The 14371-nt window shown below is 41.6% G+C and overlaps 1 long non-coding RNA gene across 1 annotated transcript; it reads left to right on the top strand.

The window, feature by feature from the left end:
• The first annotated feature begins 266 nt into the window (after window positions 1–266).
• Window positions 267–14104, top strand: LOC139054473 (uncharacterized). The gene is made up of 4 exons (XR_011511261.1): window positions 267–503; window positions 2054–2095; window positions 4515–4719; window positions 8800–14104. It is a non-coding gene; the product is annotated as an uncharacterized lncRNA (long non-coding RNA).
• The last annotated feature ends 267 nt before the right edge of the window (window positions 14105–14371 follow it).

Raw genomic sequence — 14371 nt, 5'->3', positions numbered from 1 at the left:
GCATGGTTGCGGCACGCATTACTTTTTTTTAAAATCCAAACGACGAAAACTGTGCGCGCACAAATTAGCACGGCGTTTGCGACGTTTGAATTTGGCGCCTTTTCCCGCGCACTCCATTAGCTCCGGCCGGTGCACCGCGTTACTGCGCCAAAGAAAGTAGTTCATCAAAGAAGTGAAGCAAAAAACTTTCATACACATGCAAAGCGCAACAATTGTTCTGTAATAACATGACATCACAGAATTTGTTATCAAATAGTACAATTTATGATAATATAAGCGTGTATTTGTATGAGTGTACATGTATGATTGCGCGTTTGCGGTGTTGATGCTTGGAGCATTCCGGCGAGTTCGTGTACGCTGTTCGCTTGAAAGCTTCCTGCTTTTCTGCGTTCTTTGTGTGCTTCGCTGTGACATCTTTGGAATATTCCTGCGTGTTGCTCGCCTTTTATGGGCATGTTGCCTCGAAGATCGCCATGATCGCCTCCGACTCAGCGTCATCAAAGGTGAGTTGATGTTTCGAATTCCCCTTGTTCGTCCATTGCGAAGCGGTGTACGGGAGCCCGGAAATGAGTTCAGCGCCTGTGCGTGTTTTCCGCGGGCCTCTTTTCTAGTTTTCATTCCTAGCACTATCCTTCCGTTGCGAGAATTGGTTGTACAGCACTAGATTTGTGATATATAACGTGGAGCTTTGTCCTGGTTTAACTTTACTCTCCGCTTGTGGTGACGTAAGGCAGCTATGTGGTGCCAGCTAAAACAGGGCTGTTGTACGCCATGATTTCTGATACGGTGTTCGAGCACCGATTGAGTTAGCCTTATTAATGAGCGCATAACAATGCGACCTGAAACCATCCGATCTGTACTGTAATCGAAGATATTTCGTTTGCGCCACGCTAGTACAAGGCGTGTGAGTGAGCTGTAGCAACAAAGGGAGGGGGGGGGGTGGCGGTGGGATCAGCGAAAATGTATTGTGTTGCGCTGTTGCCTTCAGGATCGAGTGACACCGCGGTGTTTCAACGCCACTATCTGTCACGCCGTGCGGCCGACGTTCGCGCGACCGGAAAACACAGAGGAGGCTGTCTCGCAATAATAAAAAATTTCAAGTGTGTACACGCGATTCTATGCGATACGTGACATACAATAGGGGTGATGCCACAGAGTGCTGCGAAATCACCGAGTTATACGCCTTGCCAACCGCGTGTGTTATGTTTTCCACCTGTTAGCGCGCATTCAACTTTCTTTTATTATCTTCTCCGTTCGGTGCCATCGAGCGCTTCGCCCAAACGGCTTCGCGTAGGTGCTCTGCATTCACGGAAAGGCAGATTTCATGGCACTCCAGGTCCTACTTTACTGGGATAGAACATTAAAAAAATGTAACAGCGTGAAATTTCAGCTTTTCGCACTTTAGTAACTGATTGATGTAACAAAGTTTTAAAATCAGTAAAGGAACGAGATAAATGCCTGGCATATCTGCCTTGTCGTCCCACTGTGTTTCGAGGCGGCATGTATATGTTATCGGCAACATAAACATCAATAATTAGCATTGTTTCTTGTGACCATAGAAGTAGCTAGTTATGTCGAAAAGCCATTTTTGCTTTGAATCCGAGCACTACACAGTGAGCAGATTGAAAGGGGAGCGCATCGTTGTGAACTAAATGACGACGCTTTGCCACAAGCTTGGAATAATGTTTTTTGTCGAAAGAGCAGGTCTGTGAAACTCTTTCTTTGAGTGTAAGCAAAACTTCAGTAGCATCAGGTAGACGGGGAGTAAAAGAATGTAACACTGGGGCCTTATATGAAGGAGCTGCCTTTAATATGTGGCCATAACAGTTAAGTAGATGCGTGGAAATAATTGTTAATATAAGTAGAGGAATGTGAAATAAATTATTTGACAAGCTCACACTGCCATTGGCAAGAGCAGCCACACTTTCGTGTATTCGATGACTAGTCATTTGTATCCGTCCATTTATGTCAGCCTAATGGTCCATGTAGCTCTTTTGATTGTCGCTTTTGCTGCATCGTGGCTTCACGTTTTAATACTGACATCTTTTTTCAGATTCAAAGTGAGCTGGGAGACGCCCCAGCTGGCACGCTAAAGGTGAATTCTTTGGTCATCCATTCTGTAGCGTCACCATGATCAAATACAGTGATGCCGTGAAAATGTATTGCAAGAAGCAGGAAAAAAAACATTGCTGATGCAACTGCAAGGCATTTGCTCCAGTGATCAATTGGTGCAGAGTGCCTTCATTAGGAGACATGGTGCCTTTAAGCACTCAGCTGAAAGACTTAACTGCACCGGGACTGGGAGTGAATTCAGTGTCACTTGTGAACATATAGTGAATTCAGTGTCACTTGTGAACACCCTTCGAGAAAGTTGGCTGAAGAACGAGCAATGATCGGGGCTTTCTGCATTTCAAGGGCCAAATTCCAAAAAGATTGATGCCGAGCTGGATGGTGCGAAGTGCCGGTCACCACATGCTCTATCTTGGCATTACGTCTTGTTAAGATACAGAAATTGCATCACTGCTCATAAATTGGAAATTGGAAGGTTGAGGGGAAGTGGAAGGGCTCCCCTCTGGAGCAGCCAGTGCATGCCCTTTGCTATACTGATAATCCTACCTTAATGAGAACTAGTGATGCATGTTAACCTATTACGCAGCCAAGTGCATTCCTTGTTTTGTATTAAGGGGACACTAATGACACCCTAAATGAATTTTAAATAAAGCATCGCCTTAAATAACTACTTCTGTAAATTTCTTGGTAGTTGCTTGATTATTAGAGAAAATAAAGCTCAAAGTTTAATTTTCTGAGTATCGCCCCAAAATCTTCGTGCTGACACCTCATTGTCACATCATGGATTCCAAGTATTTTTTCATACTTTGGTTGTATTGGTTCTGTAAATGTTCCTGACGCTTTTTATTTGGGTTTTTGGAATATGATGAAGAACATCTTTATTTGTAAAAAAAATTGCTACACCTGAACAGACGTCATCTAAATCCATGACGTCACAGCAAGCGGGTGTGGTAACTTCAAGGCAGCACTGCCACCAATCTTTCCTCTTGCTGCTTTTACAGTTTACTCGGCCTCTTGTCACGGTATGAGTGAATCTCTTGAATTGTAGGAAGGTCATGTACAGATACATCTAAAATAATTTTTCTCTATAGTGCTTTCATGCCGTAGTTGCTTAGGGGTGTTGGCACAGCTCCGCTAAGCACGAGGTCACAGGATCAAACAACCGCATTTTGATGGAGGGTAAATACAAAACTGCCCAGGTACCTTGCAGCCTAATTTAGTAAAAAGTAGTCCAGAGTTCCCCACTATGGCGTGCCTAAACATCAGATTGTCATTTTGGCACTTAAAATGCCAGAATTTAATTAATTTATATTTCTTTAGTGCTCCTTTAAGCTGTAGAATTCATGATCTCTGCAAAAACTCATGCTCAAAGTATTCTCCATAAAGATTAAATAAACAGTAGATATAAGTGTCTATTTATATATTGAATTGTGGTGATACGTGATGACTATTAGAACGGTGGTACAACAAGACAGGCAGAATTGTAATACAATGTGTGATGGCACGATGATGCACATCGAGGAAATGACCGAGTCTCCTAGAGGTCCCTGACATGGACATCAACTGACTGTCCACAAACTTCTGAGTTCACTCCGTGATCTTGTGCAGCCTGTGCTTTGCGAGTCGATTAATTTAATTGAGGTGGTGGTTGGCACATACTGTCCTTGCAACTTATGTACATTTCATACAGTGGAGTGGAATCCTCACACATTACATCTGGAGCACAGCAAGTGAACATGATGTGTAGTGGTAATCTTAGTAATGATCGACAATCATGTCCCTCTTCGAGCTCCTAATGCTGCTTGACAACACAAGCAGCAGCAGTTGCCCAAGATAGCGGGAAAGAGATTCATTGAAAAGTGGCATATGCCCAGGGTCGCATAACCAGTCACCCAAGCTGTTCTGACGGTTGATTTTGAACTCTTCCCTCAACATAGCAGCCCAATCTCCCCATTAGACCATGGGCTACCTATTGACACAAATGGATGGGAAAATAGAGACCTGAAAATATGAAGTATCCTAAGAATGGTAATCACAATAAATAGTACTAGATGTGCATTAGCTCAAGCTCTTGGGCCAGTTGGTGCATGATGAACTTAAAAAGGGAGGTACCAGCAAAACAAAGGACGCGCACACACGGAAGAGGCGTTAGACAGGGAGTCCGTGTCTAATGCCGTTTCCTTGTGTGCGTGTCATTTGTGTTTCACTGGTACTCCCCTTTTTCAAGTACTAGATGTTTGGATACTTTGGTTTATTATTCTTGTTTGTGCTGGATTGTTCTTCTGAAACGTGGCATCCGGACAGCATAAGAAGCTTGTAAGAAGTCCAGTTTAGCATTCTAGATTTGCAACAGGTACTTTTTTAATTTATTTGCAGTAGGGCTGTTGTGTGAATGTGCTTGAAAGGCTTAAAACTGTTTTGCTAACATTTACTTAAACGTGCAGGTTCACATAGGTTGAAGGAGTGCACATTGAGAAGGTTATCCTGGCACAGCTTACCATGGCCTGCCATGGTGGACCAGCAAAGTTTGCAAGGGCCTTGCTTCACCATGTGTTCACAGAGGAGGAGCTCATGGGCCATTTGGCCTTTGGAAATAACACCAAGGGGCAAAAAGGGCTCTTGACCCCACCAGGGTCAGTGCTGTTATAGGCAAGTACCATATTGGCCTCGAGCTCCACCACTGGAAAAGCTGGCGCCACCGTCGGCGTGACGTGCTAGGAGGGATCACGTGGACATAGCGGCCGCGTCGGCTGCTTCGGGCGCGCCGAAGCGAGCTGAAAACGAGTTTAAATTCCCTCGTACGCTGCGGTTTTCATTTAGTGGCGAAATTTTCCCGCTTCGAGTGTCTCCTTTACAACGCTTGAAAGCACTACAATAGGTAGTGGCTGCCTTTGAAGGCGCGCAACATGGTAGGCTACTGCTCGGTGCCGCAGGGCCGGACGCACGTAACGGAGGCCGGTGTCGGCCTTATTCACACGTAGCCGCAGGACAAGAAGCTGTGTGAAGCTTGGCTCGCGAAACATAAAACCGGCAGTCATCGGCTACAACTCGGGTATGCAGCAAGCACAGACGCGAGGAAGATTTCTGCTACGGCGCCCGGTCTGCGATGTTCTCAAAACGCGCACTGAGACGCTCGCCTGAGTCCGCTGCCCGACTAATGTCATGACGGCTTGGTCTATGAACTTGTCGATACTATAGATACTGCCAAGTTCAGTGGAGTGGAAAGGCAGCGGTGAGAAGCACATTTAAAGAAAGCATAGCATATGGTCATGTTTGTGTTGTGAATTAATGCACTGGATTACAAAAAAGGAGCAGCGGGAAATTGCACGCTGAGAACGCCGATAAACATACAGTGCAACGCAACTCGAGAAATAGTATTGAAAGGTCAAAGAATTTAGAAGAAAAAAAAAGATTGCATCGTCGCGACGGCACATCACAGTCCCCGTAGGCGTCGAAGTCTCTACAATGAAATTATTTTTGAACAGCTCTGATAGCGCCCACGCAACAATGGTTGCCTGTATACTGTCAAATGCTCATATTCTGCGGGCTAAAGCTCATGGCACGGTGCGAAAACGCGCGCGCGGAGAAAGCGAAACATTGCGCGGACAAGCATGCAGACGCGCAGTCGGTCGCTGCGAATCTGCGCGATCGCTGCATTGAGGCTTCATTCTATTACGCTCCATTTAGTTATACAAACACTATAAGAACATATTTCACATAGTTTGCTCTCGGCGTTTACCTACCTTTCACGCAAGAAGCCGGTTCGGGAGACTCCATCGCGGCGACCGCGCGCAGTGGCGTTCACTGTACGTATTCGGTAAAGAGATAGCGGCTGTAAACGATTGTGTGCTTTCAGCTTGCCCAAGATTATTATTTAGACAGTAAGAAACTTCTCTCGTTTCGAAAGTACTTACAAAAATGTCCGGGAGAGCTCGCGCGTGGTGTTTTCAGTGAGCGCTGACAGCAAAACCTATGAGGAGCGCGTCACGTGATCCCTCATACTACGGCATCGAGGCGCTTCCGATAGAGGGCGACTCCGTAACTCCTCGCCGCCAATATCCTTTCTGGTTGCATTTTTACATTCACATTTTTTTCTAAAATTATGAACTTGCCATTGGCATAACAAACGACTTTCAAGTAGCCCGTGTGTGCAGTTGTGTGCTACGATAGCCTACTATTTGGAATGACTGTTCATATGATCATAAGTGCGTAATGCCGCCATACACAAATGCTTCTAAAATTTAAAAGCTGCCTTCACTGCTGAAAGTTTTTAGTGGCTCCACCACATAACATGAGCTGCATTGGCGCATTAGCAGTGCTACATGGCTGTCATTGCAAGGAATAGTTGTCTGTGAAGCACGCTCCAAATCTATTGGCATGGACGACATGTTTAATTAGCCTGAAAGTGTTATTCTAATACACGAATTGCGGAGAAGCTATGCTCAAGTGTGGTTACTGCTCAGCTCGAGCAGGAGCACGTTCACCAAATTGCAGAAATCAAAACAGCTCTCCAGGTTCTGAGATGTGAAACAGTAGATTCACCAATTTTAACAGACCACATCGAATTAAGGTTGCTCCTATCTTGAAGGAGGTCCATGTGATGCCAGACAGCAGCCTTTTAGCAGAGGGAACCTGAGTGGTGTGGCAATTTTCTTTTGGTTGTTTCAATCAAAGAAACAACATGGACAGAGTTGCAAGCATTGCTGTCAACAGTACTACGTTTAGTGGGCGCTTACTCATTCTAAGCACTTAACCTATGACTCGTATTTATTAATGCACACTTTATCACTTTGTATTCTAAGATATGAAAAAAAATATTTATGTGGCTTTTCCCCATATACTTCAATAAATTGAAAATAGGCTCTTGGGGCCTAATGTATAAAGCTTCTTACAGTCCATCAGACATGTCCACTACTCCCATTCTGAAATTGTTAGAATTGATTCCTGCTTCCTTACTTCACCTACCTGTTAACAGGGTTATTATTAACCATTGCCAAGTAGATTATGGGCTTAAAATAATCAAAAAGATGAATGGGCTTTTCTGTCGATCTTGTTTAGCCCGTTGAGGGTCACATTTTGGGGAGAAATATGCCTCTCTAATTTAGGAGTTAATATTTTTTGTGGTTTGCAAATGCTCAAAACTTTCGAATTGAATAGTGTCCTATTCAATTTAGTCTTTGAATGGTCACTATTTGTAAATGTGAGTATTCTAATATTTCGAAACACCAATAAAACATGAAATTTGAGCCAAAGTACGGTAAATTTTCACGTCCAATAACATAGTATAGACATAAAACGTAAGAACTTGTAAGAATAGCAGACCAGGCTACATTACTTAAGTAGCTGTACTTTAGAGGCTGTACAGCAATCATTTATGCTTACTGAAGAGTCCTGTGCATGTGAAGAAACCTTTTGCTGCTCCATTTGTGCTTTTAATAAACAGCTCTTCATAACATAACAATGACAGAAACTTGCAAACATTAATAATACTAGGTTGTGAGCCTCATCTTACATTAATTGTGATATCAGCTGTTCATTATTCAGAAGCTATCCATTATTTGATTTGCTTCTAGCATTATTCGGTTCAGCCTCAAAAATCACTTTTCGTGCACTCTTAATATTTTTATTGCAGATTTAAGTTCTTCAGAGTGACGTTCCGAGAAAATGAAGTGGTAAATAATATTTTTAAATAACGATGAAGTGGCAATACCATTTCAGTATTTGCAGTTTTAGATGTTTTATTTTTTTATGCAGGATAAAGCAGCATAATTTTTTTGTGTAATGAAACTTACAAAAACTTGTGGGAGCACTCCCAAATTACTGCAATGACAGACACCAAAGAGCTAAGTGAAAATCAGTTTTGGAGAAACCCATGGAGCGACAGCACTTAAAGAATATTTTCTAGAAGCCTCAGAAGGTTGCAGCACCTCCAGTGGGATGCTAGGCAACACTTTGTTCTGAAACGGCAAATTTTTTCAGAACGTTCCGTCACAGCCACAGATGTACGGCAGTAAACCCTAAAAGGGTTAAAGAAGTCAGTCCTATGGCATATGGCTCTTAAAAGACAGCATTTCTTCGTATCTGTCACATTCTGCATGTTTCGTGCTAAGCAGCTTGGTGCACAACTACATGGAATCCTCATTATAACAGTAATTCAATCGTTGAGGCAGAAAACATACTTTGCTGTAAGCAGTGTCTTCTTTAATGTAGAAAGTCCTAAGTCATTGTAAGGCGAGAAGTACATTCCGATTGCATGTGAACTCAGGAAACCTAACTTCAAATGAAGCTACACTCAATTGTAGTGACATGACAGTATTGTATTTGGAGCATGGAAAAGCACAGTTAAATGCTGCACATTTTAATTATGAAAGTTACAAGAAATAATTTAATTGTCAGTTCAGGTTTATTTATGAACAACATGAATTTTTTTCACCATTTTGTTTCTCAGCAAGCAAAGTTCACATCTTCGACATTGAGGATATTCGTAAAGTTATTTTGCTACAGTGTTTTGTTCCTCTTTGCCCTTTCCTGCATTTGACACTTAGTTGAGTCCCGTGCCACACAGAATCAATTTAAATGGTCATGCTGCAAAGCTGTACCCGTGGAAAGTTGGAATTAAGCTACACAAATACATAAATCAATTTCATTATAACAAGGGCATATTGCATGCCATTCTTTTGCATGTAGAAGTTGCTTTTTAAAACTTGTTCTGGCTTCTTGTTGTTGCAGGCTTCACGTGTCACAAGTTTCCTGGTACCAACATGCCCTATGTAAAGAACTCTGGCCTCGCTTCTCGCATGGGACCAATAGCCTCTCAAGAGCCCAAGTTGGACAGCTCAAACCAAAACACAAGTGTTGTGCTTTTGTAACTCTCGACATTTTTATGTTTTATGTTCGTTTCCTGAAGGGCTCAATTTGGATTTCTCAAATGAGCATACAAATGTTGTGCCTTTCTATGCCTTGACATTTTTATGTTAATTTTATTTATGCTAATTATGCAAGTCCCCTGAGAAGCCCACATTGGATTGCTTAATCCAGAATACAAGTGCTGTGCTTTGTTATAGTTCACTACATTTTTATGTTAGTTTTTGATCTGGTTCCAGTAAGGATAGTGTTTCCTTATTAATATATTTTTTAAGTATCTTAAGTCATTTCATGCCAAACCACCCAATTTTGTCAAGAACTGTTCCACTATGGCAAAGCATTTCAAGTTTGCTTGATTTTGAGTAGGTACAATAAGAAAATTTTTGAGAAAATTTGCTTTCATACATACACTTGAGTCATTCCAGGGCAACCAACCAGCGTTTTTTTGACCATCACAGATATAGTTGAAACTCCGAACTCTTGCTCCCCATTTATTTTCCTTCGCAAAAATTTTTTTGAATTTTGGCAAAAATTTATTGTTCTTGCCCAGCTAAGCTAGAAGGCACTGATACACGTTTCTTTTGAAAGGGAAATTGTATGATCCAGATATTCAGATGATGTTCATGTCAAGAGACAAGTGGTGTGACTGCCAAAATTTGCAAAGTTTGAATTTTCTTCTAATGTAGGGAAATACAGAAGGCACAAAATAAATATAAAATCAGACTGGTTGACTTGGGATAGCTGCAAAATATTTCAAGCCTTGTAGGTTCAGTTGATCAGCTAAAAAAACTGAAAGTTCCAATTTTTTGCAAGAAGCTTCGTGTTGAAGGTAAAAAATTAGCTTTGGAGGTTGGCACAAAAGTATGTCGCCCATCGTTACACAGCCCTACATGTCTGCTATGCATGTGACAAGTAACAAAAAGGTATTCTTTAAGTGCAATAAATTATTTTCTCTAATGTTCATTTGTGGATCACACATACAGCATAAATATAGCATAAATATATGAAGCTATGTCAGCTAGCAAGGAAAGATTGTTAATATTAGCCACAAAAACTACTCAACAAACTGACTGCCTTTTTTATCATTGCGAAGGCAGGTGACGTCAAGCGCTACAGCTGCAGTCTCAACTTGTATTTTTTTAACATGAATGCAAAAAGTTGTCGCCAGTGGTGTCTGACCACATCAGACTGAACAAGGCAAATATGACTTTTATAGGTGAACACGTTCTGGCTCTGAAACAGTGGTAGCAAACAACACCACAAGAATTTGTTCACACTTATGTAGGTTTTCAGTCTTAATTATGAAGGTGTTTTCTACTTGCATCATCATTGGGCTCCAGGGAGCAGGGCACGAAGTGTCCTGCTCCCTCTGTGTTGCATTGCAGTGCGACATGCCCTTTAAAATGCTTTGTATGAACAATATCAGCGCTCTTCCTGGATTTACTGTCTACATAATAGCCGATATTTCTTTTTGTAAACTGCATGAAAGATATCTTTTAACACTGCAGGATTCCCTCACATATTAATACGTACGAGGTCTGTTAGAAAAGTATTTGACTTTTTTTTGCAGACACCTGATGAATATGAAACAAGCGCGTTTTCATCAGCCACCCTTGAACCTTTTCGCGCATGCACGAATTTTTTCCCGCCTGCCAATAGCGTGAATTGCTGGGACGCAGCATTTGAATGAGGTAGTACACAGCGCTCTCGTCGTTTTTTTATTGCAAGGAAAATGGCGGAGCGACTGGAGCAGTGCTACTGCGTCAAATTTTGCCAGAAACTGGGCGACAGCCACGTGGAAACCATTCGGAAGATTCAGGCTGCTTTCGGTGACTGCGCTATGAGCAGCACACAGATTAAGGAGTGGTACAACCAGTTTAAAGACGACCACGCATCGGTGGCGAGCGAGCCACTCTCCAGTCGGCCATCAATATGCCGAAATGACCAGGTCATTGCCTAAGTGAACCCTGTGGTGATGCGGGACCGTCGTGTGACTATCCAAGAAATTGTGGAAGAGGTGGGCATCAGCACATTTTATCCACATTCCATTATCACCGAAGATTTGGCCATGAAGAGATTTGCCCCGAAATTCCTTCCCAAGCTGCTCATGGTGGAGCAAAAGCAACTTCGTGTTGAAGTCTCACAGACATGCTGGATTCCACAAACAGTGACCTCAACTTCACGAACACCATAATCACTGGTGACAAGTCTTGGATGTATGTTTATGACCGGGAAACCAAATCCCAGTCATTACAGTGGAAGCATTCCACGTCACCAACCAAAGACCGCTAAGTGCGCATCAACGTTAAAGTGTTGCTGACTGCTTTCTTTGACTCCCGCAGTGTGGTACACCACGGGTACGCACCACAGGGTCAAACAATCACTAAAGACTACTACAGGGATGTCCTCCATGGCCTATGTGATGCTGTGTGGCGCAAGATACCAAAGTTGTCAACAGGAAATTGGCGCATCCATCACGACAATGCTTTTCTCGCACTTGATTCAGACTCTTTTGGCGAAAAACCAGACTCCTGTAGTTCGACAGGCTCCTTACTCTCCTTATATGGCCGCCTGCGGCTTCTGGCTATTTCCCAAAATCAAGAGGCCATTGAAAGAAGCACAATTTCAGACAAGAGAAGACATTATGGCTGCAACGACAGCTAAGCTAAACTCCATTCGGAAAGAGGCCTTCTCGGAATGCTTCTAACAATGGCAGCACCGCTGGGAGAAGTGGCTGGAGTCCCAAGGAGACTACTTTGAGAGTGATTAGGTTTCCAACGCTCCAGTTATCCCAGTTTTTTTTTTCTTCAGCCAAAGGTCGGATACTTTTCTAACAGACCTCGTATTGATATTTTATGTGTAATGGCTGTATGGTTTACCTGGCCCACACCAAACACAAGCCTCGTTGCGTTAGAGCATGTGTCCCTTGGCAATAAAATGCAGACACTAACACCGCTTCTCTGTCATCTGTGTGGAGACGAAGCCAGCTTTGTGGTCTGCATTCCCAGCCGGCAAGCAGTGCGCACATCCGAGAAAAGTCGGTGCTGACAAAATTTCAAAAAAGAATTTCTCGCATTTAAAAATAATGCCTTTTTTAACTTCACACATGCATAGCAGACATGTAGAGCTATCCAATTATGTATCACATACTTTTTGGCCAACCATGAAAGCTGTTTTTTCCTTCAACATGAAGCTTCTTGCAAAAGATTAAAATTTGTTTTTTTTACAGGCGATTTGCTGAACCTTCAAATCTTCACATTTTTTTGCTATACTATGTCACCTGGGCTACCATTCTGTATTTAATTTCTGTCCTGTGAATTTTCGTTACGAAAAAAAAACTAACAGATTGCAATTTGACTCATTTTTGCCGGTGCCGAAAGCAATTGAAGTATTCAAATATTTAAAAAATTGGCTATTTTGGCAGTTGCATCACTTCACCGTATTTCCACGCACACCATTTGAAGGCCTCGATCAATACAATGTGCATTTGAAGAAGAATGTTGATTGATGTCCTCTAGCTCAGCTGAGCAGGAAAACTAAACTGTCACCAAAGTGCTACAAAATATCTGGCAAAAATAAATAAAAGTGGGTAACGAGTTTTGAACTCTAGTAAACATATAGTAATGTTTCAGCTATATGTGTGCTGTCAAAAAAACGCTGGTCGATTCGGCATGGAATTGCACACCTGCAAGTGCATCTGTGCCATTGTCAGAGTTCAATAAAAACTGCATTTGACATAACTTTATAAAAATAACTTATTGCTTTCTAAAATACATGAGTAAAATTAATAGGTATAAGTCGGCTTAAATTTAAAATGCAACGAAAGATCTCTGGTAATGGCATGATGTGCCTTTCATGTTTGCATGAAACCATATCTTTTTCTGAATTCTTTCGTTATTTTTTTGTGGCAGTGAATAAACTTGTAATGGAACTCTCACAACGAGTAACTTTGATTCCAGCACATCACTAATAGCTGTTTTTTTTTCCATATAAAAATCTGAAGTAGTTAATATGAATGTCGCTTGATATGGAATGACCTGCGCAGGAACGTTATCATGGCGGAAAACACAACTGGATCATGCAACAGCAATGCAGCATAATAAATTGCTCCCATCAGCATCACTTATTGTGATTGCCATGTTTCAGAAGTATGTAACGTTTACCGAAATTGGCACATACCATTCAAGCAACAAATAAGGATTGTACAGTGATCCTTTTTCAGTTTTACAGATCTTTAAGTTGTCTGTGCCAGGTAGCATAATTTTTTTTCTTGAGCTGGATTATTCAGAGGTGGACATTACTAGCACAAGAAATGGAAACATTAAACTGATTCTCATAAATTTATTAATTCACTTATCACATCACGGCACATATTTCAGTTTGCAAATTGTAGCCAGTGATTTTGAAAGACATATTCACTTGAAATTAATTTCCAGGATGACACCAGTTGCGAAATTTTTCCATAAATGTGAGAAATACATGGGCATTCCGGTTACTTTTGTGCTTCAATGCATAACAGTGCGTTCTGTTAAAAAAAAGTAAGTGCTACAGCAGTGCATTTCTACAGCCAGTTTAATGCCATGTGTCTCGTTACTGGTGTCATTCTGGAAGTTCGTTCTAAGTGCATACACCTTGTAAAATTACCGTCTACAATTTGAAAAGCTTTATTAGGAACTGAGTTTGTCTTAATCAGCTGACTATGGTGTCTTGATTTCTCATGCAAATAATGTTTGGCACTCTGTATCTAGAATTATGTTAGCTGCAACAGTCCGTGTTTAATAAATTCCATGAAACTTAAAGATAACCACCCTGCATATCAGGTCTCAGTTGAGTGCTGTGGGCTCAAGCAAATCGTGCCGTGGTAATAGTACCACTGGCTCCCAAATAGAGAAAGCAAGTGCCTTTTTTGAGTGCTCTTAATAAGTCATGTCAGTCTGCTTCTACATTTAATTTAGGTACTTATTTTTAAAAATTTATTTCTTTTGAGAAATGTGTTTTACTTGAGGGCCACACAGACTACATCTTCAGTATTCTGTTTTGTTATGGTGTCAAGCTGCAGGAAGTTTGTACTGTGCAATAGTTTTTAAGAAGTTTCTGATGTGCTCAAACTACAAATGGTTGTACATTTACACAGATGTTTGTTTACAAATAAACAGTTCACCTAGAAAAATGGTTTTTGTCTGCATCAGTTCAGCACTCTTAATATTGTGGAGGTCCATCCACTCTGACAATTGAAAAAAGTGGCATAACAGTACTGCTAGCAGTTTTACAATATGGTTTATTACAGGCGATCTGGGAGCATGCTTTTGAGCCCAGGGTGGCAGAGGCCTGTGATACAAAACCCCTGTATTTAAATTTTATCCCTGCCCTCTCACAGCAAACATACCAATGTGACATCAAAGGTAATTATATGCAACATAGCTCAGCAGTATTTTAA

Source organism: Dermacentor albipictus, chromosome 1, assembly GCF_038994185.2.
Source record: "Dermacentor albipictus isolate Rhodes 1998 colony chromosome 1, USDA_Dalb.pri_finalv2, whole genome shotgun sequence".
NCBI classification, from domain to species: domain Eukaryota; kingdom Metazoa; phylum Arthropoda; class Arachnida; order Ixodida; family Ixodidae; genus Dermacentor; species Dermacentor albipictus.
The sequence above is the reverse complement of the archived record's forward strand: the minus strand, read 5'-3'. Positions and strand labels throughout refer to the sequence as shown.